The following is an 8517-nucleotide window of genomic DNA, read 5'->3' on the forward strand; positions in this document are numbered from 1 at the left end:
AGTCTTCAAATTCCTTTAACAGATTCTTCAGCTGGTCCTCCACATCTTTCTCAAATAAGGAAGCTATGATGGAGTATAATTCTGTCGGACTGATCTCTTCCTCCCTGATAGTAAGAACTACTACTTCAGCTCCCTTTTTAACTGCCTTTTTCAGCATGCTGCCATCTAACAATTCTACCTTCCTTGTAGTATCACCTTTCAGTTTTACCACTTTTCCCAAATACTCAAAACTCATTAACAATTATTTGAAGTTCCAACTTATACCATTAAGAGTTATAATCATTCCACTCCAAGAATGATTTCATATTTTGGAATTGATAACACTTTGGAATTTATAACGAACTCAGCCCCTTGATAACACCATTTAAGACCAACGCATTCACTATGGCTCATTAACCGATATCCAATTGCCACTATTATCATTAGTTGTTTAGTAGCAGTTTTTATAAACTGAGTATTACGAAGCACCCGAGGGTTCACAAAATTATGAGTGCTACCCAAATCTATCAGCATATACACACTATTTTTTCCCAATGTACCCTTAACCTTCATGGTTTCAAAGTTCTGACATCCTTCTATGTTAAACAAAGGTGTTTCTCCTAGTATTTCTTCATTTCCATATTCAGCTACCTCCTCCAATTGTACATCCCCTTCACACACATCAATATTCATAATAATTGGACCAGTTTTACACCTATGTCCATACTCCCATTTTTCTTCGCAATTAAAACATTAATTTCGCTTTCTTCGTTCATCCATGGTTTTATGGTCCAAATTAGTCCTCCTAGGATTTTGACCGATTGCTACAGATTTATGAATTTCACTACTACTACTCAAAATACCAGAATATTGTGTACCTGGTTTAAGGGAGACTTCACTGATGTTATTCCTATTTCCAAATGTAGGTTGCCTCGGTATAGGCAAATGTGGACTTTCCTTATTAGATAAGTAGCCTCTTCACGCCAATGATTCACATAATGCCTCTTGTAATTTCTGATTAGTCCTTTCCTGCAGCTTGATCATGCCCATAACTTCCGATAAAGAATTTGGTTTCTGAATTCTAATAGGATTAACTATTTATTCTCTTAAACCATTCAGGTATCCTTTAATGGAATATTCTTCATTTATATGAGGGAGTTTATAGATCACATCCAGTTAACTCTTACCATACTCCTTAATTGTTGTTGTTTGCTTGATATCCTTCCATTCGTCTAAAGGATAATCGAATTCGCTTGGACCAAACTCTTTTAGGACCAGAGTTCTTAACTCTGTCCAAGTCATAGCTCGTCTAGGTAGCCGGTGTTTTAGATGTGATCTAAACCAGCAACGAGCTCGTCCATACAAGTGTGCACAGGCATACTCCAGTTTGGACTCTTCTAACGTTCGATCCCCTTGGAAAAACATCTATACTCCATAGATCCAGTCTCTACCTCATCACTATTAAACTTTGGGAAATCCATTTTCGAAAGTCTCGTCGGCGATTGGTACATATGATCCCGATAGTCCCAATCACCATTCTGATTTCTTGCTTCCTCAGCTCGCTTACGATCGGGAAAATTGTCGCCTTAGAAGTATTTTTCCTCTGCACCTCCTAGTTCACGGTTATTGCTACCTGATGCTGGAGTTAAACGTCTAATTGCCACATCCATGGAATCCATCATTGCTTCAATCCGATCGAAGCGAGCATCCTGCGCCGACAATTGTTTGTCATGTACCTGACTACGACTTCAAATTTCATTCAATTCCGTTTCCATACGTGTTTCCACCATTATGCCAAGAAAGGTGCTCTGATACTAGTGATAAACTATGAATTAGAATTCAGTAATGTTTAGATTTAGGGCAGGACAGTACCTTAGTAAGAGTTTGAGATTGGATAGGATGAGAAGAGATAAGAAGAGAATTGTGATTACAGATTCTGCAATCAGATAGATTGGATTAGAATTGTAGAGGAGAATAGGAATTGAGGAGAAAGATTTATGACTAACTTTAGATTGAAATATTGGTTGAATGCCCCACTAATGTTACAAAAGGAATTGAGAATTAGGGTTGTAAGCCCTAAAATAAGCTGGCAGGTATAATCGTCGACAATTATTTTACAAACAAGTTGTTTTAACAGCAATTCTTTTATATTTTAGTAGTTAAATAAAAGGTGGGAAAATAAGTTGGGTTGGACAACTGTAATTTGTTTTGGAGGGAAAAGAAGTTGGGTTGGACAGATGCAATTAGTTTTGGCGGGAAAACTTGGAGGGAAAAGAAGTTACATCATTTGAATGATTAAGAATGTGTTAGGATTTTTAATTATGGCCGAGCCTTTCAAGTTCTTTAATTCAAGAAACGGGTTCTTGATGATGGAATTCAACACTCTAGCGCAGCGGATATAGAATTAGAGGAGAATTCGAGGTTAGGGAGAGAAGAGCCGAGGGGGAGGAGAGAAATACCACTAGATCACACCTAGCGGTCCAAGAAGGGGGAGGAGGGCCGAGAGATAACTTAAACACCAAGTTCCAAAATATTCAATTCATAGCCCCAAAAAGTGGGGTGGGCATCACCATTTAAAGAGGCTGATTTACCCAAGAGTATTCGGTTACAACAAACTTCCAACATAACAGAATTCAGTTTCAAAAGAAATAAGAGAGAAAGTAAACAAAACAGAATTATTCCATAAAAAACATAAACGGGCCCATATGCACACTTGGGCCGAGAGATGGATGCATAAAATATTTTAGGACCGAGGTTTTTGATGAGCAGCCCGTAACATTATCCCCCCCTTCGAAGTTCGTCGCCTTCGACGAAAAAAAAACATGGACTGGTCAGCCTCTAATATGCATCTTCAACTTCAAAACTATTGCTTCGGTCGGGCTTCGGCACATTCAGCAAAAGGTGCAGCATAAGACCGTATTTTCACAAAAAACATTCGGCAGAATCGCTTCAGTAGTGGAACTGGCCGGGTCCTTGCGGTCCTTTGCGCTGCTGGGTCGCTTGCCACTCCGCCCCTGTCTAGAATTTCTGTGCACCCAAGGTCGAGTTTTTCAGTGTTTAGAGATGGCCTTGGTTGCTGCAATGTCCCCAGCGCCTGGTGCAAAAATAATTTCTTACAACTTCGATTAAACTCCATACTTGGCTCAAAAATCCATGCCAAGTCTTTTTCCCGAACCAGCATAACAGCAGCATCAAATGAGCCATAGCTTCTAATTAGATCATTAGGAATATCTTCCAAAGTCATTGCAGCTAGTGAAACAGTTTGGCCTTCGGGCTTACTCTTTACTTGCATTTTGGCAGCAACATTATATTCATCTAAGGTCTTTTCCAGCTGGTTTCCATGCATCAAACTGGCCTGCGACCGAGGAATCCCTTTAAGGACCGTGGTTCTATCTTGCTTATCATAAGATATGGTCAGCTTTTCAAAGTCCCAAGAAGACGGGCCTAGAGTAATCAGCCATTCAATTCCCAATACAATATCATATCCGTCCATGGAAATTACCTTCATTTCTGTTTGGTATTCATTGCCTTCCATCGACCACTTCAAGTCCTTGCAAACACTAGAACATAAAACATTAGATCCATCAACCACTCTAACCGATTGTACCTGGGTTGCTATGCTTTTGTGGTCTATTTTCTCCAAAATCCTGCTATTGATAAAATTATGGGTGCTGCCTGTGTCGATCAAGATCACCACCGGCAGGTTCCCAATTTTGCCAAGAATCTGGAGCGTTTGGAAGGCTTTAGACCCGGTCAGTGCATGTAAGGATATGGCTGGTTCATCCCTTGAGCCGAGCAATGAAGGAAAATCATCCAAAACGGGTTCTTGGTCAGGTTCTTGATCTTCTTGATTGGCCGAAACCATGAATAACTTGGATTTACACCTATGGTTTGGTTGCCATTTTTCATTGCAAGAATAGCATAGACCCTTCTTTCGCTTTTCATCCATTGAGGCTGAGTCTAATTGCTTAACATGGCCCTGGTTTGCATTGGAAGAGGACCCATACGATGAATTCTTGAAGTCAGTATTGGTGCTCGGCCCGGCTGTGTTGGTATTGGATGGCGTGGGCAGCAATGATGCTTCAGCGCTGTACAAGTTACCACTGCTCATTAAGGACCGATATGTTGTTTCTTGGACTTTAGCCATGGCCATTGCTTCGTTTAAAGAATCTGGAAATCGCAGCCTAATGCAGTTTGCAATTTCTTCCCTTAGACCGGACAAATAACAATCAATGACGTAGTCCCTTGGCATATGTAATAACTTTTGAGAGATCGACATGTACCGGAGATTATATTCTTGAACCGACCCAACCTGTTTTAAGTTCATTAGCTGTCTCATTGGTGTATCATGTATAGATGGCCCAAATTGAGTCATAAGGTCTCTCTTGAACACGGCCCAAGATAGGGCCTCCATATGATTTCGGTTTTGAAGATATGACCCGTACCACATTCTTGCTTCTCCAGAAAAATGAATGGGGGCGATTTCTAATTTCGTGGCATCCTTAGTTTTGTCCACTCTGAAAAATTGCTCGGCAGAAATTAGCCAGCCCTCGACATCCGACCCATCAAACCGAGGAAAATCGACCTTGGTTAGCCGAGTAGGAGGAGCATAGTGTTGATCGCGGTTCTGGCCAGGGTGCGGGGGCCTAAATGGTGAAGGACCGTGGCAAGAATTATCATCATAGGGTCTGTGGCGGGGTTCTTGCATGTTTCCAGATGCCCCGCTCTCAAGGGCCGCCATTCTTTCTTCGGCCACATCAAATCTACGGTCTATGGCAGCTTGCATTGCTGCTGTTTGCTGGGACAAGTTTTCGATCAGGGTCTTGAGCGCATCCATTTCCGATTGCTGGCGAGTTTCTACCATGTTGAGAATCGGCCAGCTCTGATACCAAGATGTTAGGATTTTTAATTATGGCCGAGCCTTTCAAGTTCTTTAATTCAAGAAACGGGTTCTTGATGATGGAATTCAACACTCTAGCGCAGCGGATATAGAATTAGAGGAGAATTCGAGGTTAGGGAGAGAAGAGCCGAGGGGGAGGAGAGAAATACCACTAGATCACACCTAGCGGTCCAAGAAGGGGGAGGAGGGCCGAGAGATAACTTAAACACCAAGTTCCAAAATATTCAATTCATAGCCCCAAAAAGTGGGGTGGGCATCACCATTTAAAGAGGCTGATTTACCCAAGAGTATTCGGTTACAACAAACTTCCAACATAACAGAATTCAGTTTCAAAAGAAATAAGAGAGAAAGTAAACAAAACAGAATTATTCCATAAAAAACATAAACGGGCCCATATGCACACTTGGGCCGAGAGATGGATGCATAAAATATTTTAGGACCGAGGTTTTTGATGAGCAGCCCGTAACAGAATGCAACAATTTGAGAATGGAAGGCATTCAACCAATACTTCAATCTAAGGTTAGTCATAACTCTCTCTCCTCAATTTCTATTCTCCTCTACAATTCTAATCCAATCTATCTGATTGTAGAATCTGTAATTCTCTTCTTATCTCTTCTCATCCTATCTAATCTCAAACTCTTACTAATGTATTGTCCTGCCCTAGATCTAAATATTACTGAATCTTAATTCATAGTTTATCATACTCATGATAGTTTAGGTCTTGGTTTTGGGAGCCTTCATCAGCTCCTTCATTGTATCAACTAACCATTTAACTATCTCCTCATATTCTTTTTTCTTTAGTAAATTCTAATCCTAAAGATAATGAATATTGAGTTGTACTGTTATTTGCTGAGCTTTCTCTTTATTGACTGTGATTTCTCCCTTCTTAGCATGCATTAGGAGTTTGATAATCCGGTTTTTAAGCCAACCAAGTTGTCTTTTTCATTATAACCAACATTCCAAATTCCTTCGTTCTTCCCCTATTTTTTCTTGCTGCATTTTCTTCAGAATTTTAAACAGCAATTGGTTTCTTACCTTTGTTGCATTCCTGTTTTTCCTGGATTATTTTTTCAGCAATCCTATCAATTTTCTTTTCAACTACCTCCCTTAAACCTTCCATCACAAATTCTTTGACTTCCTTATACTTATTCTTTTTCTTTCTTCATATTTTAATGAAAAACAGAACAAAATAACAAAGAAGAGCAATTACATAATAGGGTACATCAGAAACCCTAGCTATACAAAACAAGGTAAAATAGAAACCCTAAACTTCCAACCAAGCTTTGTAGATGAATGACCGACGTAATTAGAGTCGATATAGTGTCGTTCGTGTCGATTGTGCCGATCGTGTGCACGTTTGACAAGCGACACTAATCAACGTGATCATAATACGCGAATCGCGACCTTGATACCGTGCAAATCGTGTTGATCGTGTCGTTCGTGCCGATCGTGTTGTTCGTGTATTCGTGATGATAGAATTTGTTGCCAGAATTTTCGCCGATAACCTAAAATCTCTAGAGCTTTTCTCTCTCTTCCTTGAGTTTTCTGAAATTGTATATTTTATTATTTTATGTTAGGTTAGATTTGTTTTAATAACTAAAAGTTATCTCAATACATTATAAATCATTTTGAGACATGTTTTCTCATTTTGGTATATTCTAAGAAAATCTACGAAAATTGAGTAATTATATTTATAATCAGAACTTTTTAAGAATTTAAAAAATAATCTTCTCATATTTGAAATTACTATGAGTTTTCTTAATATATTTTAGGATATTTTTTGTGATTTAATGTAAATTGAATTTATTTTATATATTTCATTTAAGTTAATCTAAAATAAGATTGGTTTTGTAATATAAAAGTAATCTCAATCCAATTCAAATTATTGCAAACCTTATTCTAATTTTATATACTATATTTTATTAGTTTATTTTATGTTAGGTTAGATTTGTTTTAATAAGTAAAAAGTCATCTCAACAAATTATAATTCATTTTGAGACATGTTTTCTTATCTTGGTATATTCTAAGAAAATCTAAGAAAATCGGGTAATTATATTTATAATCAGAATTTTTAAGAGTATAAAAAATAATCTTATCGCATTTGAAATTATCATGAGTTTTCCAAATTTATTTTGGGATATTTCGTGTGTTTTTTGTCAACTTGAATTTATTTTATATATTTCATTTAAGTTAAATAAGATTGGTTTTGTAATATAAAAGTTATCTCAATCCAATCGAAATTATTGATAACCTCATTCTAATTTTATATATTATATTTTATTATTTTATGCTAAGTAAGATTTATTTTAATAAGTAAAACTCATCTCAACACATTATAAATTAATTTTAGACATGCTTTCTCATTTTGAGATATTCTAAGAAAATATAAGAAAAACGAATAATTATATTAATAATAAGAATTTTTTAAGTTTAAAAAACAATCTTAATGTATTTGAAATTGCTATGAGTTTTCTTAATCTATTTTAGGATATTTCGTGTGATTTAATGTAACTTGCATTTATTTTATATATTTCATTTAAGTTAATCTAAAATAAATTAGTTTTATAATATAAAAGTCATCCCAATCCAATCGAAATTACTGCAAACCTTATTCTAATTTACCGTCGTCTTCATCTGACAAAGCTTCTTCGTCTGGGTAATAAAAGCCTCATTTCTCGCTTGAACCCGGCCTTGTTCTTCCTCCATACATTTTGACTCAACTCTACTCTAGTAGTCACTCACTAGACTAAAGTAGTTCGTCCGGATGCTCTTGTTGAAATCATTACTCTTCATTCTCCCGTGCTCTAGCAATAATTTCTATTCATAAAGTTAAGTGGAGAAAATGTGTAATTACCAGATAAAAGCACGTTTTGAATAACAAGAATAACAAATTCTGAAAGTTTATTGATATAGTTATTTAGTTTAAATACCAAATTACGAAGAGAACAATATTATAGTTAATTATTTTATGTTAGGATAGATTTGTTTTAATAATTAAAAGTCATCTCAATACATTATAATTCATTTTAAAACATACTTTCTCATTTTGGGATATTCTAAGCAAATCTAAAAAAATTGAGTAATTATATTTATAATCCGACATATTTAAGAGGTTAAAAAATAATCTAATCGTATTTGAAATTATCATGAGTTTTCTTAATCTATTTTGGGATATTTCGTGTGATTTTATGACAGCTTGCATTTATTTTATATATTTGATTTAAGTTATCCAAAATAAGATTGATTTTGTAATATAAAAGTCATCTCAATCGAATCGAAACTATTGTAAATCTTATTCTAATTTATATACTATATTTTATTATTTTATGTTAGGTGTTTTTCTCATTTTGGATATTCAAAGAAAAATTAAGAAATCAGATAATTATATTAATAATCAGAATTTTTTAAAAGTTTAAAAAATAATTTAATCGTATTTAAAATTACTATGAGTTTTCTTAATCTATTTTATGTGATTTAATGTAACTTGCATTTATTTTATATATTTTATTTAAGTTAATTTAAAATGAGATTGATTTTGTAATAAAAAAGTCATCTCAATCCAATCGAAATTATTACAAACCTTATTCTAATTTTATATACTATATTTTATTATTTTATATTATGTTAAATTTGTTTTA

Source organism: Impatiens glandulifera, chromosome 5 (assembly GCF_907164915.1).
Source record: "Impatiens glandulifera chromosome 5, dImpGla2.1, whole genome shotgun sequence".
Lineage (NCBI taxonomy): Eukaryota > Viridiplantae > Streptophyta > Magnoliopsida > Ericales > Balsaminaceae > Impatiens > Impatiens glandulifera.